The 27,916-nt window shown below is 43.4% G+C and overlaps 1 protein-coding gene across 6 annotated transcripts in view; it reads left to right on the top strand.

Moving 5' to 3' along the window:
• BCL9 (BCL9 transcription coactivator) overlaps positions 1-27,916 on the top strand; it is a 685,736-nt gene that overhangs the window by 519,776 nt on the left and 138,044 nt on the right. The window lies entirely within an intron of this gene.

Genomic DNA, 27,916 nt, shown 5'->3' with positions numbered 1-27,916 from the left:
CTGGGGCCATAAGTGTCCTGAGAAGGGGGGCAACGCAGCCCCCCTCCTAAAGAATAAAAAAAAAAGCCATGACCCGGGGTTGGGGTCCCCGTGGCCGATTAAGGCCTTGGGAGAGGGGCCACACGGCCCCTTTCCAAATTTATTTTTTTCAACAAAAAAAATTAGGGTACAGGCCCTGGGAGATGGGGTCCCCAGGGCCAATAAATTAGAAAAAGGAGGGCCACACAGCCCTCCTTCTTAATAAAATAAAGACCGGTATCGTGCTTGAGGCCACGCCCCCTCCTTGCAGCACTCTGCAAACGTGCCCCCTGGCCAGTTGTAAGTTGGGGAATTAATTCCCCTTCAATACTGAGGGTCCCTGAGGGCTAACTAGCCCAACAGGTATCTCCAGTATGTGCCAGGGAGCTGCGTTGCAGACAGGAGTTGTGAGGCCACGCCCCTTTTTACACCTCTATGCAACGCAGCTCTCTGGCGCTTACTGGAGGTACCTAGTGGGCTAGTTTGACCCTAGGTACCCTTAGGATTCAAGGGGACTTAATCTCTCAACTTAGAACGGCCACAGGGAGCGTTTACACAGTGGTGAAGGAAGGGGACGGGGCCTGAGGTGACGTGTGCAAACACGCTCTGTGGCGCGTTTTAAGAGGTAGTTTTAATCCCCTGCCCTATTGTATACTAGGGGCTTACAGAGGAGGTCATGCTAATCACAGGGGGACCCCAATGCATAGTGTTCCCTAGTGTATGTAGGTGTTTTCACTGTATTCTGAGTGTCTTTTAACATTGCACTGGCTCTAGGACTGGTTAGTCAGACTCAGTTACCACCAGTATCCGTCTGAAAAAGTTGAGGCTACAGGATGATTTTGCAACAAGGCTTCTTTCTGCTCTTCTGTTTGTTCTTTCTGCACGTTATCCTTCTTCCTGCACTTTTCTTAGTCTTTGAGGACTTCTGTTGCTTCTTTCTGCATTTCTTTTTTTTCCTTTCTGTGCGTTTTTTCTTCTTTCTTCACATGTCTTATCTCTGTAGGCATAGTTAGAAAACCTTTGAAATTCACTGAAAAAACCATAGGTTTCAGGCACTTTATAGTTAGGAATTAGCATTTAAAAAACCTTAAAAATTCTCCAAAAACCATAGGTTTCAGGGGCGTTATAGTTAGCTGGACTTTTCACTCGTACACAACCATTGAAATTCCCCTGTTATAGTTAGTTCAGCTAACTATAACTCGCGCGCCTGCAATGCACTGCTGATGACGTCCCATATTACATCACTCATGACATGGTCAGTGACATCACTCATGACATCTCAAATGACATCACTGATGACATCATCCTTGTGATAGTGGCAGACCTCCTCTCCCCCTAATAAAACCTTTTGATACACACATTCAAAAATAGAAACTAAAATTTTCAAAACAATGGACATACCAATACCAGTTGCAACAACCTATTCAGTAATTCTAAGATCCACATACACATCCACTCATTCACCAACAGTCGTATACAGTCACTCACACATGTACTCACTCATCATATGTACTCGTACACCTATACATCCTGTTACACAACGCCACTCGTCCATAGTTACTCACACAAGTCACTCATGCTAATAAAGAATCAAACATCCAGTTACTTGCATATACAGTTATACACACAGCACCACACTTACTTCTACAGAAACTTACACATACTTAGTCTTTTAAACAATCACTTATAGAAACACATACTTATTCATACAGGAACTCTTCCAATCTCTCACTCTCACATATACTCACTTATATACACCAATAGTCAAATATACTAGTTTAAAACGTATGTAGTTACTCATAAATTCACTATTGACAGTTATTCACTCACTAACACACCCATGCACACACTCATCCACCCATACAGTCCTGCACACATGCTGTCTTCAACACATACAGTGAGTCACTCATTCATGCACCTATGCACTACATAATACCCCCCACCGAACCATACAGACACTGACACTCATACTCAAAAAAACCAACTAATAACCTATATAGACACACTTGTAGCTACTCACCAACCCATGCAGCCACTTGTACACAAAGTGAGAGACTGATACAGATATTTACATATTTAAACATTATTCACTAAGCCATGTAATCGCTAAGATACACTTAATCAGTCAGTTATACAATAAATTTTTCAAAAACAAATCATCCATTTAGACACTTATATACCCATTTATTCTTCCATAGACCTTGAGATATACATATATAAAACATATGTAATTTTCTGAAAAACACACATCCACTGGATGATGTCATCAGTGAGGTCATTTGAGATGTCATCAGTGATGTCATGAGTGATGTCACTGACCATGTCATGAGTGATGTAATATGTGACGTGATCAGCCGTGCATTGCGGACGCGCGAATTATAGTTAGCTGAACTAACTATAGCGGGGGAATTTCAATGGTTTTATGCGAGGGTCGTGGGAGACCTGAACAACAATAAAGAAGTCTTATCTATGCATACCTCGAGTACGTGCCCCTTCGTTTGGAGTAGGATTGTTTTCTTTGAGAGATACACACACACACACACACACACACACACACACACACACACACACTCACACTCGAGCTTAGGAATGACTCGTTTCGACGTCAATGTCTTTTTCAAATGCCTGCTCACAACAATGCTTCCCTGCTGCTCACTTGTTGAATATCACCATCCGTTCTGCCATTGAATGCGTTTTCCAGGCGGGCTGAGTCAGTCCAACAGACACCGCAGCTGCATCGGCAAACTATATATATATATATATAATCACTGAAAATAAAACAAAGGTAACGTTATAGTTGGGTGAAATGTTCAGTAACAACTTAACGTTTTAAATTCAAACCCTCAGAAATGTAATTACAAGACTGGAGGCTATTATCATGCATAACCTTTATTGCTGCCCCCACATGAAGGCCTTTAAACTGAACATTACACATCATAAAAACATTTATTCCATTATGGAATCTTCAAACAGAGTATATAAACACCTGCCACAAAATCACATTCCTATTTTATTGGCTGCTCCTGACAGATTAGTGTTACCTTATGTGTTTATCTTAATTTATTATTAGTATGTGCTTTTTCTTTAGTTTTTCTAACTTTCCAGTTTATACATAGTTAAATTCTTGTTTTTTCCATGTGTTACGTGTTTATTCATTTCTCAATTCAAATCCTTCAGTTTGGTAGTTGCTATTTTGCTGTGGGTTCCTTATTTATTTATCTTTTCTATTAGTCTGTTTTCTTTTTCAACTGTTTGCATCGCTTACATGCAGTTCCATCAAACAGCTGGCACAATGGCAGCCATCATGGAGTACACGTTACATAAAGCTGCTTCTTACTGTTTAAAACGAGCACGCTCCTTCAACCTGTATGGTTTTGTGCGACGCGACCGAAGCCTGTTTTGAGCTAGGGGACTTAGCCAATAGTGAACCCGTTGGTAATCAAAGTGGCCTACTATTCGGTGAAAGCTTTTAGAAATCCCTGGGAAGTACGTCTCAATCTTTTGTGCCCTTAGCAAGGCACAATCAAACATGAGACGTGTCCTAGGCACACAAGTTTTTGGAAGGGCTGACAGGCGGGGACTTGCTGTTGGCTGTGGAATCCAAGGGTCTCACGATTATACTCTGGATTTAAGATGCTATGGAAGAAACATTTGTTTTAACATGGGTTTATTTCCACAAGGAGGACAAGCCTCCCGTTCCAGAGGAAACCGATCCAGATCTCAAGGCCCAGGAGGTAACAGTGAGTGAGTGCTTCAGTTGATTCTTCCTAATTAAATGTAGAAGGAAGATTACGTTTTTTATTAAAAACTGGGTGTATATAGCCAGGGTTCCCTGGTTTTGGAAACTGTAAGGTTTCAAAATAGATTTTCGGGAGATCATTTTTTAGAGAGTTGAGCAAATGGAGTTTGTTTTAGACCAGAACCAATTGGTTTTTGTAGACTCAAAGGTGACCCAGATGCTAAGCAAAGCGTCAATTTCAAAAATTGCAGATTTAGGATACTGTTTTTTCAGCACGTTTTGTTTAGTAAAGAAAAAGGACCAATTATGGTGTCCTAAATCTGAAGAATTTAAACAAGTTACTGGCATGAAGACATTTTAAGATGGAGGGAATCTCTTGTGTGATATTTTACAGAACAGGGATTGACGAGTAAAGTTAGGTCTAAAGGATATTTTTTTCATGATACTTATGGACAAACTCTAAAAAAAAAAAAAAAAATCTGCATATCGGGTGGAAAGGTACCCTATACCAATTCTGTTATCTCCCTTTTTGTTTAGCTTAAGCTCATAGGTGTTGTACCCCAGTTGTAGCCTTCTTGAGAGAAAGGGGTGTTGGTCTTAATTTATCTGAATTTTTTATTTTATTATTCTGTTTAAGTTTTATTGTGATCATAGTGCAGTCTGGTTTCAAGCGCACACTTTGTTAACACAGTTGCTTCACAAAAAGATTGAGAAAATAAGGAAGGAAGTCATTTTTTTGTTTTTTGTGTGTGAAAAAGGTGGTGATCCTGAGGGATCTGGCAAGGGTAATTGATCTTTTATCTTCATCCATTCAGGCCGTTTCCCCAGGCTAACTTTATTATAGAGCTCATTATAGACAGAAGAGCTTGGGTCTGAGCAAAGTTTTGTGGTATGCAGATTTAATTCCTCTATCCCTAGAAGCCTAGAAAAACTTGGTGGCTGGACAGTCTAGAGATTTGGAATGGCAAAGCCATTTTCGGGAATGTTATGCCAGCAATATTGGTTGGGCAGTGCGTTTGAACGAGATGGAGACTGGGGGAAATAGTCCAGAGAGGAGCAATCTTTGCACATAAACTGCCTAGAAATATTAGCTGGTTTGAATGCATTGATGAGTTTCAGTAGAGTGTTATCAAACAGTGTGGTGATGATTAATTTGGCAATTTTTCGAATATCATATATAAATCGGCTAGGGGGATCAAAGTGGAAGCATTTGGCAGATCTAGCCAAGGACATATGGTATTTCTGCTGGGAACAGAAAATCCTCTTGAGAGCAGAATATATATTGCAAGTTTGCAGGATCAGAATGCAGGTCGGAATGCAAGGAATCAGATTTCAACGGTAGGAAATTGAATACAGTTATCAGAAAGATTCAGAGATTATGGGACCCAATTAAGGTCGATTTATTTGCGAGCAGGTTTGACCTGTGGGGTGCGCAAATATTACAGTTGGAGACTGGATACAAGAACCCCTGCAGTAGACTCCTTCCTTCAGGATTGAAGGGAGACCAGGCTTACACTTTTCCTCTGTTTTCAATGACCCAGAGAGTGTTAAACGTTGTGAGAGTGGGGTGCAGAATTATTCTTGTGACTCCCTTTTGGAACTCTCAGGTTTGGTTTCCAGGAGTAATTGAGCTTGTATTAGAGCTCACAATCTTTTTCTTGGGGGCTAAAATTGCAGTCTGGATTGTGGCCGAGGGCCGCACAGATGGGCCTGAGCAATGGGTGTGGTGTCGGTGGGAGGGGTAAGTAGGGGCGGGGCTACAGAAAAAACCCTTTTCAAAGCATTACTAGACAACGCTTTATTTCGAAATGTGATGTATGTATGTATCCCGAATAAATACGGTCAATTTTTTTATTTTTACTGGGCTCTGTGTGTTTCTGACAATAGATACCCATCTTTGCCTTGTTTTGACAAGCACCCAGTTCCCTGCTCTTAGGCCCTCAGTTGCGCAGACACTTGGACACACCCTTCATTTGTGTCTCAGAAGACACAACTCATACCCCTATTCCTCTTAGTCACCTGAAAAACTCTAAATGGCCCTGTTGTGAGTTTACAGTACCAAGCCCCAAGATCATCCAGCAAAACTCAGAAGCATACATGCAAAGTGCATAGGTAGGTTTCCTGTCCTCTGTCCTGCCCGCTGTACAAACCCCAGCTCATGAAACTTACCTCATGCATGTAACCCCAGGCAATACAAGCAGCAGGTTGCCATATTCTTAAAGGACCTAGACCGTACATGCATAAATGGTCCCATGCTGTAATGTGCATGCATGGGGCCCACATAATACATGCATTCATGTACTCGGGCTGTAATGCACATTTACAATGGGTCAATGAACGGAACGATGGGAAAGAGACCTCTGCCTTCTAGTCAATGAGCTTGCCCAACAAAGCAGCAGAGGTATTGTAGTGTCATCGCCAAAATGGCTATCATCTCAAGTAGGAGCATTTAATTTCATAATAATGCATGTATCAGGCAGTATGTCTACTACTAATCTTCCCTGAGCCCACACTCCATGACTCTGCTCATAGGGTCTGCTGTGATTCTAGGCTTTCACTCTGAGCCTGCGCTCTAACTCTGACCCTACCAAATGACTGTTTCATGCTTGCCATATTCCTCTACTTTACCCCCTCATCCTACTTCTACCTGCCACTTTGGCCTTAATAATTATCTTTTTTCCTGACTTGTCCCGCAGCCTGGCACTCTGTCACACCTTTACTCTTCCCCTATTGTTTTACCCTCAATATACACCACTCATTATACCTCTCACCCTAGCCTTGGTTCATTCTTTGTCTCAAAAATGCCTCTCACACTGCCCCTACCCCCACTTTCTATTACTATCATCTCAATCTGCTCCCAGTACCTCTTTGCTCTCCGCAAAAGCTTCCTCTGTCTGACCCTCCAACCTCATTATTCCACCCCTATTCACTCTGCTTATACTCATTTCCTGGCCCTTCTATTTCACTATGCTCATGGCCTGTCATTTTGCACCCAGTCTGGTCCCCAACTTCTCAAACTGCATTCACTCTCTTCACACCTTGACCTTTTAATGCTGCTCCTGCTCTCCCAGCATCACACTCTACTCCTATCTGGTCACACCTTTTTGGCTCCACACTTGTCTACTTTTATCAGCATAATTTCTCCCACTCATACCATATTAAACTGCCTACCTCCTCATTGCGCCATAAAACCTCATCCTACCCCTAACCTCTCATTGCATGCGAACGCACCACTCTACGCCTAACCTCTTGGTGTGCCCCATTGCGTCACACGGCGCCTACCCACTCATTGTGCCTGTACACTTTCACTCTACTGAGGGTTCACTCTGATAAGCCAGTCCCTTTGTCCTTCCTACAGTTCTGCTTTACACCTTCACTGCTTCCCTTCACTCTGCTGCTAGCTCATTGGTGTTGCTTCCATTATTGTGTTGTATTCCTCACTATTTCCTTTGCGCATGTCCCTGACTTAGCACTCACCTTCCATATATATATTGCTCAATATAGTCCTTACATGTAAAGCAGCCCACTCTTCCTGTCTTTACTCTGCTCCTGCCCCCTCGTAGTCCTCATAACCTGCAATACCCTTACTCTGCGCTCGTATTTCACATTGCTCCTACTCACTCACTCTCTTCTGTGAACTCCTAACCTCTCCATACCTCCTCACTGCACTTCTCATTCTGCGTTTATGCTTTACTCATGCGGAGTCTGCAGTCCCTTTTTTTTCCTCCATTCTCATCCCCTTCCCTCTAACGTTTCATTCTATCTCATTGGTAATTTCTTGAATAAAAAATCTTGAAAATCCAAATCTTCCAATCTAGTTAACGTTTATGAATTATACATAGAAGCATACTGGTTAAGTTTCTAAGCAGTGCAAATAGGGGACGGACCCCAGAGGGGAACACTTCATGAAGCTGGGATTTATACACCATTATCCTGTTGGGCTGCTTCGAGGCACATAACTTTGTATATAAACTGCATCTCCCACAATTGCACCTGTAAACTTTCCGTAGCACATGACAACCTGTAGCATCCCATGTACCTAAAGTGAAGCCATGCCATAAAACAAAAGGCTAGGCGCAGTCCACGGATCCACGTGGGGACATTGCTGGATCCTTATTTTATTTATTCTGTTTACACTAAGTTAGTACGGGCTCGGCTGAAACCGCAACCCGGGGCCTTAAAAACATAACTTTCACTACAGAGACAGCTGTTTTAGCAGCACCAATTGAGAAATTAAACACTGTGAGCAGCACCTGCAGGCAGCACAGCCAATACACTCAATAGCAGGGTGAGCAAGTGACACCAGAGAGGCAGGTGAGGGCGGGGGGCTACGGGTGAGCATGCGAGACACTGGTTGTCATTGCATGCCCGTTTCATGCTTTTCCCAGCAAACAGGCAGAAATGGTGCAGATTCCGTGCCTGCTGATTTCCTCGGGGGCCGCATGGAATGGCCTGGCAGGCCGCAAGTTGCCCGCGGGCTGTACTTTGAGTACCATCGCATTAGAGGATCCCTGTTTGATACCAGTTTCAGTATACTAATAGCACAGGAAGGAGAGGCACATCCTTTTGTACTAGAGGAAGTATGCGCCTTCTTGCTTGAAGGGTTTCATGGGATCAAGCAGATATTCAGGTCTTTTAGGAAAAACTAAGGAATTATTGGTTAAATCCTGGGCACTCGGTTCAAGTAAAGGTATATAGAAGTGAGGAAGAAATGGTGTAGATGGTGCTTGGAGAGGAATTTTGTTCTTGTGGAGGCTCATGTAATGGAAGTAACAAATTGTCTGGCAGAGATGTTCAAATCCGGCTTTTCTTACAGAACGATGATTTGTTACAGATCAGGCGTTTTAGCAGGCTATGTCTTGGTGAATATTTTGCTGCAGGAATTGATACTTTGGGCCGTAGAGTGATGAAGAGATTAGTCTAAGGAGACCATCCAAGAACTCAATATGAATCTTTATAGGATGTAAATTTGTTTTTAATCTAATTGTATCCTGGCCAGGTGATGTTTACCTTTTAACTGCGAGAAATATTTTTAAAGTTAATAACTCTACTTTGATCTTGTTTAGAAGAGTATCGGATGTTAAGGCTCTTGAAATTTGTCATAGATTTTATACTCCAGATGTTGTTCACTTTGATATTTGGAAAATGACTAAGACTATGTCTGGGAGTATTAATTACCCATAGTTTCAGGACTGCAAAAAGCTGTATGTAGTGAGATGTATTAAAGTTTATAAGCAAAGAATATTAGATGTTAGTCCTTATGGGGAATACCAGTTGTTGATCTCCATGAAAGGTTTATTGACTATGATATGAAGGTGGGTGAGATCAGTTGTGTTGGAAGCTGGAGTAGATTTATTGAAGTTTGGAGCACACTCTTCTGGGGGTGCTATGGCTAGTAAAGTTTCTTTGGGCAGGTGAGAAATCTGAGATTCTAAAGGTAGCAGACTTGTCAAATATTAATATTTTTGCTAAATTCTATATAGCATGTGAGCCGTTTGGCACTGAAGGTTTTAAATATGCATAATAATAGCCTAAGCTGTGGTACAGAGAACACAATCGCCACTTTTGACTGCTGTTCAATTCACTGTTATACAGACCCATGAAGAAGCTGAATTATGGTGTTCTTGTCATCAGCGAGGTTTGCAACATCTCCTAATAAAAGGCTCCTTTGTTCTTCAGGTATAAAGACCCACGTTTCTCCATTATGTTCTTTTAAAAGAGGCAAAGCATAATTTGTACTATAACATAAGCTACGTTTGTTATTTACTGAGAGTTTGGTTCATCCACCAAGCCAGTGAATAACGCATAACCTCAATGGTAAATTTGTACAGTGCAAACTAGTCCTTCCCTAAATAGGACCTATGAAAGCACTCGTAACTCTTGATGTATGCTTCCCTTTTAGATGGGTCTCCTGCATGTCTTTTATAGTCAATTCTCTGTGTACCATCTTATTTTATTTATTTAGGTTTGTGAAAGTCCAGTTTCAAGGCCGCAATAAACAGAGGACCAAATCTGCAAAAGGAGCACTTGCTGTACAAGTTGACTTGAATTAGATTCGCTGATAGACACTTAATTACATTCTTAATTGATCTAGTCATGTATTGGTGGATTTAATTAGTAATACATAACTGTTGGACCTGTCCCTTTTTGGAGGGTTATCCCCAAACTTTTTTCCTTCATCCTATTTTTTTCTGTCAAGTTATTGCTGGTTTTAGGGCTCTGAACACTTTACTGCTGCTGACAAGTGCGCAAGTGCTCCATGTGTATAATGTACTGGTGATTGGCTTATCCTAGATTGGCATATTTTACTTGCTAATACGTCCCTAGTAAAGTGCTCCAAGTGTGCCCAGGGCCTGTAAATCAATTGCTACTAGTGGGCCTGCAGCACTGATTGTGCCACCCACATGAGTAGCCCTTCAAACATGTCTCAGACTTGCTAGTGCAGTGTCTGTGTGCAATGTTAAACTGCCATGTTGATTTGGCAAGTGCATTCACTAGCTAGGCCAAACCTTCTCTTTTACTACATGTAAATCACCCCTACGGTAGGCCCAAGGCAGCCCCATGGGTAGGGTGCAGTGTATTTAAAATGGAGGACTTGTACTAGTGTGTTTTACATGTCCTAATAGGGAAATACTGCTAATTTCATTTTTTACTATTGCGAGGTTTATCTCCTCGTAGGGTAACATATGGATTGCATTGAAATATCGTTTGTCTCATTTCCCATTGGGAGCAGATAAAGATTTGGAATTTGGGGTCACTGAACTCACAATTTTAAAATATCTTCTGGTGAAGTTGGTTTTTAAATAGGGTGTTTGAAAATGCCACTTTTAGAAAGTGGAGGCATTTTTCTTGCTTAACCATTCTGTGCCTCTGCCTGTCTGTAGAATACACGTCTGGATTGGCTGACAGTTGGTCTCTTGTGCATTCACTCTAGACAGTCACACAAAGGCAGCTGAGGTGTGCCTTGCATATCCTGAAGGGCCATCACCAGACTGATAGTCCTTCCTGAGCGGGAGTGGTCACTGACAAATGAATACGGCTATGCCTGTCCTCACACAAAGCTTTCACCGCGAGCCCCAGCGTGCTATCTCAGCGTGTCAGAAAAATTGCTTCAGAATGAGTCCTGAGTCACATACCTCCGTGGCACACGCTTCGACACAGCGCCTGTTTGGCGGCTATGGAATCACCACAGCTCCTGCTTTGCAGCTGTGAAATTGACAGCGCCAGCTTCGTGGCTGTGAAATTGACAGTGCCTGCAAGGAGGCAGTGTGTCTTGATTTTCAATTCGTCCCTTACGCTGATTCTTGTGCCGATTCTATGACTCCTCACAGCAGAAGGGATCAAGGCTGCATGTCTGGAAAGCGACCCATCAACTCCCATGCCAGCAAGTAACTGACGCATCTCCTCCCCTACCAGTAAGGAACCTAGCATCACCTCCCCTGTGTAGTAAAAAACAGACATCGCTTTGCTTTTCCAGTGCCTCACCTCTCCAGCACCTTGCACAGTCTCTGATTTTTGACACATTAAGCTACTGTGTGCTTAAAACATTCTATGTACTAAATGTGGTAATATTTTAAAAGTGATATTTTAACTTGTGTATGATGGACTTTTGCTGTTTGGTTCTGGTTTTATTCGGCTAAATATTGCCTTTTTTTAAAAAAAAAAAAACTGTTGTGGACTCCTTTTGTGGTATTTTCACTGTCAGTTTGTGTGTACGAATACTATACATGTTGCCTCTGACTGCTCATGTCAAGCTACCAAGGGGGTGAGCAGGGGTTCTCTTAACCCCATTGATAAGCTGAAAATCTCTCGATCTGCTGTATTTTTAATTTTCTGTACTTAGGAAGCAGGAACAGAGGTGAAGGGATGTTTGCATTGTTTAGGTGAAATAGCATTAGGGAGGGCGGTTTAACTTTCGTGAGAATCCTGGCCAATGAGCAGTACGATGCAAACATCTAATGGTGTTGGAGCTTTGTTTGGAAATTTTCTCTTACTAGTGACATGAGCAGTAAATAATTATACCTATATCACCCTTACGTGCGTTACCCAAGTTGATTTATATGGTGGAGGGCCTAATTCTAGTCGTCTAATGTTTTAGGTGAGATCAGGCGGTGAGCGAAGATCACATTGAAGAGTGGAGGGGCTTTGATCAATTTAAGCAGCCGGGGACACAAAGTAAATTGTGATTGCTGTACAAGGATTCTTTACTCCTGTTGAGCATGTTTTTAATCTTCATCTTACTGCTGACCAATGTTGGTTTTTAATACATTTGTGTAGCTAGACAAAATAAAAACAATTTTTTAATGAGCTTGCATACTCTTGTTCCAAGAGAGGATTGTATAATTAATGTATCTAATTACAAATGCCCTCTGTGTTAAATATCTGTATTACAGCACAGGTGTCCAGTGTAGGTTCAATAGGGCTCTATGCATGTCTGATACATTTTTCGGATTTATCTGGGACTTTGTAAATTAGTGCCACTTACATCCATTGTTTGTAATTGCTCTTATGTGGATAAATGTAGGTTACTTCAGGCGTCATTACATCTGTCAATACATCAGAAGTACCTTTACATCTTAGGTTATTATATCAGGAGTTATGTTGTGTGCATTTGTAAAGGGCACTTTACCTGCGAGAGTATCCTGGCACTGAGAAAGTGTGCGCGCCTATCTCTGCTTATGGTAGGTTTGTTAATATTAAAAAAAAAAGCCAGGTCTTCAGCCTTTCACAGAATTCAAGAATAGAAGTGGTGGCTCTGATGTGGAGTGGGAGACCGTTCAATGGTTTACTAGTGTTGTAAGAGGATGATAAGGACCCCCGGCCTTCTGCTCTGGTTCTGTGTGTGCTTGGGATGTGTGGACAAGTAGGAATCATGTGGAGTGGAGGTGTCTGGGTGGTTGGTGAAAGGAGATGCGATTGTTCGGGTGGGTAGGGCCTAAGTTGTGTAGTTCCTTAAATCTGTGTGAGGAGCTTTCAATTAATGCCTTTGTAAATGTGGAGCCAGTGGCACGCTCCCTGACGTGTGGTGTGATGTGGGAGGTTGAGCATGAATCTGACTGAGTTCTGGAAGGTTTAGTCTTCTGCTGAGCTGCTTGATGATCCTGACATAGAGGGTGTTTACATAGTCCAACTTGTGGGTGACTGGGGTATGAGTGACAGCTTGTTGAGTGTAGCTTGGGAGCTATTTCAAGATGTTCCTCTGCACCTACAGGGTCTGGAAGCAGGATGGAGTGATGCCGTTTACTTGTGCGGCCATGTCCAGTTTGTTGTCAAAGATTGATTATTCCAAGGTTTCTGGTAAGGGCCAAAGTTCGGCAGGACACCAGTTGGAGTCCCATGGTGAGGTGGCCTTCTGGTCTTGTTGGTGTTGACCTTGAGACCGTTTGCTTTCGTCCAGTTAGCGACTTTGGTCATGGAGGCGGTGAACTAGTTTCTCATGTTGGGGGTCTTATCCAAGAGGGAGATTATGAATTGCGTGCCATAGGCGTAGAAGAGGATGAGAATTTCGATGTGTACATGGATGATTTTGCCAAAGTCCGCATGTGTGCTTTAAAAAGGGCGAGGCTGAGCAATGAACCTTTAGGCACTCCACTGAGTTTGTAGGCTTCTGAAGAGTAAAGTGGCGGCTGACTGCTCGTGTTCTATCTGTTTAGAGCAAGCGGATCCAGCAGGGGGCGAGTCCTTGGATGCCAAGTTTTGTGCAGGCGCCTGATAGGGTTGGGGTGTGACACTGTCAAATTTTGTCAGGAGGTCCAGGAGAATGAGGACTGCAATGTCTCATGTGTCAGTGATCATGTAGATGTCTGCTGTGGCTGTAATCAATGCAAATTTAGTACTGTGGTTTGGCTTGAATCCTGACTGCCTGGTGTCGAGGAGCTGGTGGTCGGTGAGGCTTCAGTTAGTTTCTATAAGACCTTTGCCAGGTAGGAGGGGAATGGGTTTGTAATAGGAAAGCATGGCTGGGTCATTGATGGTTTCTTGAGCAGGGACATGGTGTTGGCATGTTTATAGATGTCCGGGAATATCGATGGAGATGCTGATGATGGGTGATAATGCCTCAGTGAAGTTATGGGGGGGGCAAGCAAGGAAGGGCCAGATGGGCACCCACCTGCACCCCCATCTCCCTTACCCCAGGTCCTTTCTCACTTGCAAACCGGGTTTAGAAGAGGAATTGGTATGATCAACCAGATTTTTATTATTTCACTGGAAAGCAGTTGTCCTCCAAAAGGCACTCCTATACCTGGTCTTTGTAAACAAAGTCTGTGTTCGACTTTGTCCCCTGAGGCAAATTGTGGCAGGTTCTCAAGTATAGTGGAATTTTACCTGATCTCTTGGATCTCGGGACAGGGCGGGGAGCTGATCGAAAAGGATAGATATCCAGAAACTGGTTCGGCCTGTATTTTCTTTATATTTAAATGGCGTGGTCTTGTATGTGGAGGATGGCCTAAATGTTCCTCCCGATTAGGTGGTCATAAGATTACCCTTCTACTATTTGCCGCCAACACCCTTTTGATTTTGAAGACCCCTAGAGGTCTTCAATGCCTGCTGAATACGTTCGAAGACTTCTGTGATGAATGGGTGCTGGTAATAAATCATTATAAAACATTTATGGCTATCAGCTGTTGTCCCAAATCCCGTAGGAGTTTGATAATGTTGGGGAGGGGGTAGTCTATTATACAGGTTTAGTGAATTTGACTATCTGGGAATCTGGATAACTAATTCTATGCCCTGGTCGCCCCAGGTACTAAAGAGCAGCTTAAATCTAACCCACCACTCTGCTTCCAGTCTAAGATTTTACAGGACCTCCTGCACTAAGCACATCTCTCCTGCACTTGAGGTTTACAGGGCCCAGGCTGAGGGCACTGCCCTGTATGGGGTCTAAGTATGGGGTAATTCAAATCTGGCTACACTTTGGGTGGCCGAGAATACATTTTTGAGAGCCATAACTAGTCTTTCATAGAATACTAGATTAATACCTTTAAGACGAGATCTGGGTATTGACTCGATCGTCAAGGCCCAACTCAGACCGCTATTATATCGGAGAAGGCTGCAATGTTCCTCGGACCTTCAGGATTACGGTAGAGCTTTGGAGGACTTGGTATCCTTTGATAACCTTGGTATCATTAAGTGGCTATACTATGTCAGTCTTATTTAGTCTAGGTTTAGGAACTTTAGTCCTCCCCTGCACCTATGAAACATCTGTCTAGGACCACTCTCGGATGCATATTGGACATATTACACATTAGTGGAATGAGTAATGTGTCCGAAGGGTAGCTTACTTCTCTTTTCTTAGATTTTAAGCCTGATTTTATCTTCCAGTCCTCCCTAGATTAGATCAACCCATTCGCTGCAAATCCACTATATTTAAAAATTTGTTATGGAAGCCTACCTTTATTGTCCTTATTAGCCAAGTGGAATCCTCAAACCTTTACGAGCACTTTATATCCGGTTTGCTGGCAAGCAGAGGAATTGCTGGTACATTTTATTTCCTTCTGCCTCAGCTACACTCGTCCCAGAAGACTTTGGATTATTCCACTGTGCAGGCAATTCAGCTACAGACTGCTCAAGGCAACCACAGCTCTGAGCCTCTGCAGACAGTTGCCTGCGCAGTGTCCACATATCTCCACTGGAGCTGGTCAATTCGATATAAAGCTATGGAACAAGTTCTTCTAGACTGGCTCCTATCGTTCTTATTTTACAAAAAAAAGCAAGGTTTTCTCTTGAATTATATTGTATTCCTTTCTTTTATGATTAGTATTTTTTTATCATTCTCTTCTAGCCAAATTATGATGTCCACATTGATGAAGTTCACTTATGCCTAGTATTGCTTTTATTAACATCTTTTTACTAATCTATGATGCACATATCGACAAGGTCCTTGTTGACCCATTGTGGTAGTGTTTGCCTCGCCCACCTAAATTTGTATTTTGTCGGATTTTGATAAGTTTAATGGATCCTCTTGCCTATAGTTGAGCTCCTCTGCATAGCACTCTTATGTGTTTTAGTTTTTTTATATTTGTTTATGTACTCTTCTGGATGTTAACACAAAGTATTTTTTATAGCTCTCTCTCGCTCTCTATCTCTGTGTGTGTGTGTGTGTGTGTGTGTGTGTGTGTGTGTGTGTATATATATATATATATCTATATATATCTATATAATATGTTCGAGGCATATGAGCTGCAGATTACACACTTTTGCATAGTTCGCCATCTGGTGTTGGGCCCGGATGTTTGCAGTTTGTTTTTCCTCTTGAAGTCACGAGGTCGGTGACTCCTCCTTTGGATCGTATTGCGCATGGGCTTCGGCTCCATCCTCAGATTGTTTTTTTCCGCCATCGGGCTCGGATGTTATCTTCGCGCTCCGGTTCCGAACAGCTTCAGTTCGACGATCCACGCGCAATCCTCACCCCAATCGCTGTATTGTTTCGATCACGATCTCTTCAATCAACGCGCCTTCTCATCGACACAAACCTTCGGTTCCAGTCAACGGCGGCGTTCGGGCCTACCCAGGCTCCGGTCCTGGCTCATGGAAAGAACTCCATTTAAAAAGTGCCCTCGATGTGGGTCCAAATTTCCCCACACCGATCTTCATGAGGTATGCAACATCTGCCTTTCCCCTGAACACGAGGCTCAAGACTGTCCGGCCTGTAAATCTTTCCAATCCAAAAAGACTATTCGGGACCGAAGAGCCAGAAGAAACATGGCACACTCCTCGACGTCCATTCCAGTCGACATCTTCGGAGATGACATCGACGATCCGGAACATCATCACACCGAAGAGGACCTCGTCAGCGCTTCCGAGGCCGACGAGTCGGATGTGGAGGACATAACTCTGGCGCAGAGGGTCGCGAGTACCAATCCACCTCCCCACACACCTGCGCCGACACCCAAAAAGGCTTCTGTCACGCCTTCGCCTCCGAGCCTAGGCAAGACCAGAGATACTGCTTCACACACCCCACCTTCGGGCCCGGTGAAGAAGCCAACTAAGCCTTCCGGCGGCTCGGGATCGAGCCAGCCTACCAGCGGTGCCGAGAAACACTTCGGCACCGAAAAAGAAACCGACCTCCACCTAGACACCGAGCTCTGCACCGAATCCCTCGGGGTCGAAACCCAGCTCTTCGGCACCGACGCCGTCTTCGGTGTCGACCAAACCACACACGGCCACCGGCACGACACTTCCAAGCCGAAGCCCATCTCCGCGCCGACCAAGAGACCGGAGGGTCCCAAGCCGGGTTCTAAACATCAAACCGGCACGGAAAAACCTAAAGTCATCAGCCCGACGCCTTTGGCGCCGACGGACCAAATTACCTCGCCAGAGCTATTTACACCGGATCCCTTGCAAAAAAACTCACCAAGGATCCAAAAACTGGACATTTGAGACTCTACTAAAAAGAGACATTTGGAGAAGCCTGCTCCGCCTCCAAAGAGGAAGGACTCTGCTACCTCTCCGTTCAGAATACCTTCCCCCTCCTCCTCCACCACCTCCTCCTTCCCCACCTCCACCCAACTCCGCCCTCTCCACCCCTACCTCATCGCTCTCCTACTCTGTCTCCAGACGATGATGATCGGGGACCCATATGATGATACAGGGGATGTGCCACAGGACCCCACCTCTACAGGATCTCCAGATCCATGGGACGATTACAATATACCAGATATCCCCAACGTCCCACAAGACGATATTTACCCTTCCAGACCATCTCCACCAGAAGATTAATTAGGTTTCAACCATCTTCTGCAAAGGGCAGCACATTATCACGGGGTGGACATGCATAATGACCCTGTGGAGGAAGATTTCCTCCTAGACACATTTGATACTTCACATAGGTCCACCTCAATACTGCCCATGCTCAAAGGGTTGGTAAAGCATGCAGCAGAAGTTTTTAAAGACCCAGTTAGAGCCAGAGTCCTTAACTCACGTATTGAAAAGAAATACAAACCTGCTTCCTCAGATCCCTCTTACATCAGAGGACCAGCGCCACTAGATTCCTTAGTGGTATCTACGGCACGTAAAAGGGTAAATTCACACGCGTTAGGTGATGCAGCACCACCTGACAAGGAGTCAAAACTGCTAGATACATCAGGCAAACGCACAGCATCCCAGGCCGCCAACATATGGCGTATAGCAAACACTCAGGCACTGCTGGCCAGATATGACAGGGCTCATTATGACGAATTGGAAAGCATAATGCACCATCTCCCTGAAAAATATAAAGGTAGGGCCAACGAGTTAATTCAAGAGGGTAAAACAGTCACAAACACTTCCATACGTTGTGCCCTAGATACAGCAGACACAGCCTCCAGGGCCATCAACACCAGCGTCCTTCTCCGTCGCCATGCTTGGTTAAGGGTACCTGGGTTTAAACCAGAAGTACAAGCCTCCATCCTTAACCATCCCTTTGACCAGGAACATCTATTTGGGCCAAAGGTAGATGAGGCCTTAGAAAAGATGAAAAAGGACATGGATACCGCAAAATCCATGGGGGCCTTAGTCTCACCCGCCCAAACGCTCCTTTCGCCGCTCCTCCTTTCGGAGTGCATCCAGAGGCTACTCCTCAGACACAGCGTCCACATCGTACAAATCCCCTACTCAGACCACCTTTACAAAAGGTTACCAAAGAGGCGGCTACAGGGGTAACAACAAGGGCAGAGGCAAAACAAACAACGCCCGTTCTGCCACACCACCTACCCAATTACTTCCTCCCGCTCCACCCCAGACCATTCCACTCCGGTCGGGGGCATACGCCAAAATTTCCTTCATGTCCGGGAGACCATCACCTCAGAGAAATGGGTGAACCAAATATTTCGGTCAGGCTGCTGCCTGGAACTAACATCTACCCCACCAAATATTCCACCCAGGCAACGCCCAATGTCACAAGAACATTCAACATTACTAAAGCAGGAGTTAATCTCCCTCCTACAAAAACAGGCAATAGAACACGTTCCTGTCAATCAACAAAATATGGGGGTCTACTCCTTATATTTTCTAATACCAAAAAGGGACTAGACTCTACGACCTATTCTAGATCTCCGGCCCATAAACACAAATATACACTCAGACCATTTTCACATGGTAACGCTTCAGCAGGTGCTTCCGCTCCTCTCCCAGAACGACTTTCTCACCACACTGGACTTGAAAGACGCATACTTCCACATTCCAGTACACCATGCGCACAGAAACTACCTCAGATTTGTAGTGGACGGACACCACTACCAATTCAAAGTGCTCCCGTTCGGAGTCACAACAGCACCACGGGTATTCACCAAGTGCCTAGCGGTGGTGGCGGCACACCTGAGAAGACTGCACATTCACGTCTTCCCATACTTGGGACGATTGGCTGATAAAAGCCACTACATACAATCCGTGTGTACACCACACCGCCACCACAATCCAACTACTTAACCAACTAGGCTTCACGGTGAACCACCAAAAGTCCCAGCTACAACCATCCCACATAAAACAATACCTCGGTACCACCATAGACACCTCAAAAGCAATAGCCTACCCCAATCCGGCCAGGATTGCAAGCATTCAGGCTTTGCAACAAAAATTCATACCTCAACACTCCCTTCCAGCGCGAGTGTTCATGCAACTAATAGGGATGATGGCCTCTTGCATTTTCATTGTGCCCCACGCAAAACTCCAGATGCGTCCTCTCCAAGAGTGCTTAGCGCGCCAATGGAACCAGGCCCAAGGTCAACTGACAGATCTGGTGTTGGTAGATGGTCGCACCCATCGCTCTCTGCAGTGGTGGAACACCACAAACCTTTCCAAAGGTCGACCGTTCCTGGACCCGGTTCCACAAATAATACTAACAACGGACGCATCGCTCGCCGGCTGGGGAGCTCACCTATTACACCTCACCGTGCAGGGCACTTGGACGCCTCAACCAAAAGTTACTCCATATCAACCATCTGGAGTTACTAGCAATCTTTTTAGCCCTGAAATCTTTTCAAACACACATTTCAGGCAAAGCAGTCCTCATTTGCACAGACAACATGACGGCCATGTATTGTATACAAAAACAAGGCGGCACACACTCTCCACAGCTCTCTCAATTAGCACAGAGCATATGGAGATGGGCAATTCCCCATAAAATCTTTCTCCTAGCTCAACATGTCCCAGGAGTCCAAAACACCGCGGCAGATCTGCTCAGCAGACAGACACAACAAATCCACGAGTGGGAACTTCACCCACAGGTTCTTCATCCGTTCTTTCAAATGTGGGGGCATCCGCAGATAGACCTCTTCGCCACCCACAAACACAAAATGCCCAAGCTTCGCCGCCAGATACCCACACCCATTGTCCAAAGGAAATGCGATATGGATGAACTGGTCGGGCAAATTTGCGTACGCTTTTCCGCCTCTCCCACTCATTCCATTAGTGGTGCGCAAACTACAACAGCACTCCCTCACACTAATCCTAGTAGCTCCAACGTGGGCCAGACAACCGTAGTACACCACGCTGCTGGAACTCTCTGTAGTACCACACCAAAAACTACACCTCACCATGCCTCCTAACCCAGAACCATGGCGAGATCAGACACCCGGACCCAGCTCAGCTCAACCTTGCGATCTGGCTCCTGAAATCTTCCCCCTGACTGTATGAACGTCATCAGAGAAGCTAGACGCCCTACCACTAGAGCCTGCTACGCTGCCAAGTGGAAAAGATTTGTTGTTTATTGCCATAACACCATCAATCCTCTGGACGTGTCTATCCAACACATCATAGGCTACTTACTCCACCTACAAAGGTGTAATCTAGCCTATACGTCCATTCGACTACACCTCGCAGCAATTGCAGCTTACTTGCGAAACAGGCAACATCTATCACTCTTCAGAGTACCTGCCATTAAAGCCTTCATGGAAGGTCTGAAAAGAATAATTCCCCCCAGAGTTCCACCCTCACCTGTGTGGAACTTAAATATCGTTCTCACAAGGCTGATTGGGCCTCCCTTCGAACCCTTGCATAAATGCGAACTACAATTCCTAACATGGAAAACAGCTTTCCTTGTAGCCATCACTTCCCTTAGAAGGGTCAGTGAGATACAAGCACTTACCATACAAGAACCTTTTCTTCAAATGCACCATAACAAGGTTGTTCTCCGTACCAACCCAAAATTCCTACCTAAAGTCATTTCCCCTTTTCACCTAAACCAATCTGTAGAACTACCAGTATTTTCTCGCAACCTCAGACCGTTGCAGAAAGGGCTCTGCACATGCTAGATGTCAAACGAGCCTTACGCTACTACATCGAGAGAACACAATCTTTCCGAAAGACCAAACAACTGTTTGTCTCTTTCTCTCCACCACACAAGGGCAACCCTATCTCAAAGTCAGGAATAGCTAGGTGGATTGTAAAATGCATCCAGATTTGCTACCACAAAGCAAAACGGACGCTATCCGTTCCCCCCTAAAGCCCATTCTACACGAAAGATAGGGGCTTCCATGGCATTTCTAGGGAACATCCCATTAGAGGATATCTGCAAAGCAGCTACATGGTCAACACCGCACACTTTCACCAAACACTATTGTGTACATGTGCAAACTAAGCAACAAGCTAGTGTGGGCCAGGCTGTACTTAAAACACTATTTCAAACCACTGCAACAGATACCGGTGGTCACCGCTAAGGTTGGGAACTGCTATATAGTCTATGCAAAAGTGTGTAATCTGCAGCTCATATGCCTCGAACTGAATATGCTACGTACCAGTATGCATCTGTTCTTGGCATGTAGAGCTGCAGATCTACACACGCCCACCCGCCTCCCCGGCTACCTGTATCTGTTCCAGTTTATCTTATTTAGATACACACGTGGGTTTCTTCACTGTTATTACTACGCTCCATCTTTCCCTGCTGGCGAAAAACAATGAGGATGGAGCCGAAGCCCATGAGCAATACGATCCAAAGGAGGAGTCACCGACCTCGTGACTTCCAAAGACTTTCCAAGAGGAAAAAAAAACTGCAACCATCCAGGCCCAACACCAGATGGCGATCTATGCAAAAGTGTGTAGATCTGCAGCTCTACATGCCAAGAACAGATGCATACTGGTAAGTAGTATTTATATATACTCCTGCCCTCCTTGGGGACAAAAAAAGGAAACAAATGCTACAATCCTGTGAGACTCTTGCGGGATCAGAAAAAAGAAAAAAAATTAATGGCGCCCAGCCCATATTTAAATAGCTTATGCTCCGGGGGAGGCCTATCCCTGAGGCTGATTTCATAAAGGGGAGGGGGGCTGTGTGCCCCCCCCTCCTCGATTCTGCTCCAAAGCCACCGGGGAGCCCACCTCTGGGGCTGAAATTATTCGATCCCGCCTACCAAAATTCATACACTTGGCCCCAGGGATAGTTGCACAACATCTTACCAGTGTATTTAAGCTAACTTTTAAGACTGGCGTATTTCCAAAGCTGTGGTAGGGAAAAAAAATAAAACTACAACCGTGAAATTCTGGATCCCAGCAGTTATCGCCCTATTTCTGATCTCCCGCTGCCTGCTAAAATTATTGAAAACTTATACATCAAAATCTCACTGCTTTTATTAACAAAAATGGTCTTTTAGATATAACTCCGTATGGTTTCAGAAGCAGAGCACACTACGGAGGTGAACCCGATTACTGCTACGGAAGAAATCAGATGTGCAGTAGACAAAGAAGGGAATGCTGCTCTGATTCTTTTAGACATCTCTGTAGCGTTCAACTCGGTCACCACTCCTTATTGATTAAACCTCTCCATAGCTTAGGTATTGGAGGTTCAGCCCTTTCCCTACTGAAATCTTTTTTTTTTTTTTTTTAAACCCCTCCCTTTCAACTACCCTGTGGTGTTCTGCAGAGTTCTTCACTCAGCCCTTCACTCTTTAATTTGTATATCACTCCCCAGGCAGGACTGATCAAATCCTTTGGATTTGCCATGGTGTCATATGCAGACGACACCGAAATGGTATTTTCAGTAACTAGCAACATCAAGGACACAGCAACCAGGTTTCATAATTGCATGAAACGGGTACATAAGTGGATGCTGGAGAATTGTCTAAAATTTAGCTTAGGAAAGATTGAAGTCTTGCTTTATGGATTAGATGCATCAGTCTGGTCACCTGATTCATGGCCCCAGAAACCTGGGAATCTCCCCACCCCAGGAACAAAAGCAAAGAATCTGGGAGTAATCTTTGACACAGACCTATCGTTTAAACTTCAGATTAATGCGATTACTTCACTAATTATAATCCGGAAAATAATTCCTTTTATATCTCAAGATCGCCAAAAAAGAGTTGTCTCCCCTATTATCTTTTCCAGGTTAGACTATTGTAATGCACTCTTGGACAACTTACAGAAAGGTCTTCTTAGCAAGTTACAGGTTCTTCAGAATGTAGCAGCTTGATTACTCACCGGAACTCTTGGGTATCAGTCTGCTAAACAAGCATTTATTTCTCTGCATTGGCTATCCATGAAGAAACAAGTAGATTTTAAAGCCTTTCAAGGCCTTCAGGGTCTTACACAAGTCTGGACCAGTCTATCTAAGGCAGTGGTTCCCAAACTGGGGTCTGGGGACCCCTGGGGGTCCCCGAAGCCTCCGCAGGGGGTCCGCGACTACTTTGAAAATCGAATAATAACAGATCAATAAAGTGTAGATATATAAAGAGGCTAAATGTACAATTGAACATTTTAAAACGTACTGTAAATGTGAAGGAATTTGAAACTGGAGGCTAAAAATTAAATTGGTATCCTCAGATTGATTTGCGGGAGCAGTGCAAGTCCATCAAACTGAATATAGTATAGATGATGAGCGGCCTCAATTGAATTTAGAAAAGCTCCAACAATTCTATTAAAATTACATTTTGATTTCTACTTTAATTATATGTTTTCTAATTAAATAAAATGTGTTATTTGTGTATTTGTTTGAATGCTTTTTTTAAAAAATTTTCTGTATTGTTTTGTGGTTCAAATCCTCAACATTGCTTAGGCTGGGGTCCCCGACTTCCAGTCATGACTCGTGGGGGAGTCCCCGGATTCGAATAATTATTCAGTTGGGGTCCCCGGGTTCCAGTAATGATTAAGTGGGGGTCCCCAGAAGTCAAAAGTTTGGGAACCACTGATCTAAGGCATAGGTTTCGCTGGTACACCTGACAAAAAATCTCTCCTCTGCCAAAGCCAATCTGGTCGAGTTTCCGGCTATCTAGATGGGGGAGATAGCAGTTTTGTTTTTCTCAACATGGGAATTGTGGAACACCCTACCCACCCCCCTGGAGAATACTTCGTAACTGCTTCCATTCAGGAAGTCCCTTAAAAACCTGTATTTTTACCTGGTAGTCATTATCTACAGCGGTTTCAGTTATCTGCTATTTTTCCTCATTCTATTTTGTCACCGTGTATTATGAGGTTGTAGCACCTAGACACCACGGGCATTAGTCTGCGCGTTATAAATATACAAACTACTGAACTGATTTACAGCAGATAACCAAAAGCCCTCTTTCTGGACCAAGAGTTAGCTTTCTGATAAGGTTGGTGTAATTTAGTCCAGCTCTTTGGACTGTAGTAATGTTCAAAACCGCTCCAAGAATTAACATCGGGAAAGCACTTTTTTGTTACCTCCTTTTTTCTCTGACGCCACTTGACTGATCACCCCAAAACTTTCCATGCACAACAAGACTCTCAATTACATTGTTTTTTTGTAAACTTTCGTGAAGATTCTTCAAGCTGAGCCAAAGATACAGCCAAGTCAAAAAACGCTTTTCCTATGGAAACGTGGTCCTAACTATAACTACCAACTGGCGACAGCCAGTAGGATATATCTATCGAGAGATATTTCTCTCTCTATGTGTGTGTGTGTATATATATATATAGTCTCTCTCTCAAAAGTCTTTACATTTAATTTAGTTGTATATTTTAAAAATTACACTAATGTCAATGTTTATTACTTTTTATTTTAATGTTAAAAAATATTCCTTGCCACCAAGACAATGTCATTGCCTTTATACAGATAAACACTATTATTCTCTAGAAACTCTTTGCTACTCATCTGCTCTACCCACCCCAGGACACTAAAACCTCAGTACTGTCCCTGTGTACTAGCTACCCCTGAGCCCAAAAATCTTCTTACTACGCATATGCAGTACACATCCTTGAGCCCTGAAACCCTTTACTATAGCCCTATACACTTCCTAACCCTGAGGCCTAAAATCTCTTTACTACCCCTATAAGCAGGGTCACTGGAATTATGTGGCAGGGGAGAGTCAAATTTTACTGCAGGTTTGAGTAAATTGTGTGGCAGGAAAAGGCAAATGTGCCACATATTGTGATGGTATTGCTTCATTCTTTTGTCATTTTTAAACATAGTCTGGGCATTGGTTGCACCTCATTAGCACCAGTTTAACACCCAAATTTAGCAATAAGCTACAGAAAGGTGACTAGTCAACCTTTACAAAGGGCCTGCCACAACACGAAAATGTGTCGCTACGTTTTTAGTAAGATTTGAACCGTTTGAGCTAGAAACTATTTGTTTTTGTTAATGAATAGACGTCTGGGCAAAAGCTGCTCTTCCTATTAGCTTGCCTAGTAAAGGTCTGTTTGCTTTGGGTCTGTAGTTGTCCAGGTTAGGTTTTTATCATTTTTTAAGAGGACACGTTTTTTGTTTTTGGCCCTCTAGAAAAACGATGAGGGTTCTTACTGGGATGATCTTTGAAGTTGATAGTAGAATGGTTTCAAAGATGTGAGGTGAACATGGGTCAGAGGGGCAGCCAGTCTGCTGGCTTGCTTGCTTTAAGATCCAGACACTCAATTGGTGATAGTTCTTTGAAGGAGCGTAATTGCTGTGGTTGCCTTTGGCTGGAAGGTATTGTCAGAAAAGGGTGGGGCTGTTTAAAAAAAAAAAAGAAAAAAAAAAAGTTTTAAGTCGGTATCCAACATATTTGCATTAGATGTGTAATAATTAGCCAGTTTGTCTCCCAAATCTTGAGAAATAGGATTGGTAGCTTCTGTGCAATTGGTCATAGAGTTCTGTGAGTATTTTATAGAATTCTTTATTGGTAAACTTTGCATTGTGGATTAGTGTAGGTTTTATTTGCTTTTTGATTATTGACTTGTATATAATGCGCTTGTGTAGTGTAGGCATATCTTGTCTTCAGGGTTGTTTGTCTGGGGGCAGTTGCATTGAAGCTTAGCGTTTTGTTGCATGACCTTTTTTAATTCTGCATTCATCCAAGGTGTGTGTTTTCTTTGTTCTGCTTGGATGTCTTTAGAAGAATTAAGAGATCAAAAGCTTTCTGAAACCATCTATAGAGTGTTTATGAGGAATTGATGACCAGATCTGTGTTTGAGATAAGCAGATTTTCTAGTTCCTCCAAATTCTTTTTTTCCAATGTCAGTATGTGGCTAAGGCTAGGGTGGTTTTAGTTGTGGTGGTTCTTGGTGGTCTGTTGAGAAGGAGAAAGTATCATGAAAATGTTGGTACAGGACTGCGTCTGACAAGGTACGTCTCACAGCCTTGTGAAGAAATATCATTTGTTTAGGTGAGATTTGTTTCCTTAAATACAATGGCTAAGCCGCCTCTTCTTTTGTCTATGCAAATTTGTGTAACAGTTTTAAATCCTGATGGAACAGCGTCAAGCTCTACCATTGCCAAGTTTTCTGCTAGCCATGATTCTGTAGTGAAAAGTCTGGCAGTGCCTAGTAATAGGTTGATATGTAGTACTTGTTTTTGAAACTGAATGAGCAGTTATCAGTTGGCTGTGTAAATCGTCTATTTTGGAGGTGGAAATAGTTTGTTTTGTAGGAGGGTGAGTATTGTCCATTGAAGTTATCGGTGGTGTGCTATTGTTGGTGGTGTTAAACTATCACGGACCGAGGCAGTGTTTATTTATTTTATTTATTTAAGCAATTTATTGAGCGCACAAATACCCTGAGGTGTCTCGGCGCTTTGAGGACTGCTGTTAATGCAGAAAAGAGAGGAGGGAATCATTTACTGAAATAGCCATGTGTTTATATTTTTTCGGAAAGATAATAAGGTAGGGGAGTTTTTGATGTGTATCGGGAGAGTGTTCCAGAGTTCAGTTGTAGCTACAATAAATCTTCTGTCACCCCAAGTGGTTATCATTATCTTATTCCAAAAGGCTTGGATATTGTTTCGGTCTGGTGGTGAGAGTAATGGGGAGTCTGACATATGATGGGTTTGGGCTGTGGAGTTCTATGTGAATGGTGGGTTTTGGGTTAGATAAGGGGATGCGAGGTTCTGAAGAGTGTTGTGGAGTTGCTGCTTTTTTAAGGTGTGTGCGAGAGGAGTGGTGATGTGGAGCATAAGTGTCATGTTGAAGGGCTCTGATTTGAGCAATGGATGATAATGTGGTTGGGTATTGTGTGTTTGCTGATTGAGCTATATGTATATTTGCTGCATGGGGAGGGCAAGTGAGATTGCTTTGACAGTGGGTTATTTATGCTGGTATTTCACGAAGAGTGGATTTATGTGTGATATTTTGGGATGGGGTGTGAGGTGTTAGATGAGTGAGTATGTGCTAATATATTTTGTGTATTTGGTTTGGCTCTGAGGGGCAGTATTATCTGGTATTTTGCTAGTGATTTGAGGTGTTTGATTTGAGTGTGAAAGACTGCTGAGTTTGGAATTTTGAAGGCGTAGGGCGCTTTCTACAGAGAAATGTGCATCTTATCACAGTAAATACAATAGTCATTCAAACGCCAACCTTTTTTAAATCGCCTAATTGATTGTTCCTGGTTTTTTGTTATGGACATACAAATTGTATATTATTTTTAGCCTTGTGTTTTTCATTTCCTTGTTTCTAAGAATATTTTTTATACCAACTCAATAAAACTAAAGTGTAATATTAAAAAATACATGGCAAGTAAGGTGTGTTATAGCCAATAAACTCTTCTCGTTGCCTTGGAAATGGTACTAACCTCTCTGCCTTTGACCTTGTGGTTTATCTTGATGTCATTAGACCCCGTCTATTGTAATGTTGAACAATGATAGTCAACTACCTGTAGATTTAGAGTGGGGGACTCCAATTCCACAGCCAGCTGCACTCAGTTCCTATAACTTGAAAGACTTTTCTTGTTAAATTGGAATAAGCTCATCCAAAATCACTCTTAGCGCAGTAGTGCCGTTTGGTCACTATTGCATCCTATAAATACATTTTTTTTAAATTACTGCTTTCA

Source organism: Triturus cristatus, chromosome 8, assembly GCF_964204655.1.
Source record: "Triturus cristatus chromosome 8, aTriCri1.1, whole genome shotgun sequence".
Taxonomy (NCBI): Eukaryota; Metazoa; Chordata; class Amphibia; order Caudata; family Salamandridae; genus Triturus; species Triturus cristatus.
Note: the sequence above shows the minus strand (reverse complement) of the source record. Positions and strands in the feature narration are given on the sequence as shown.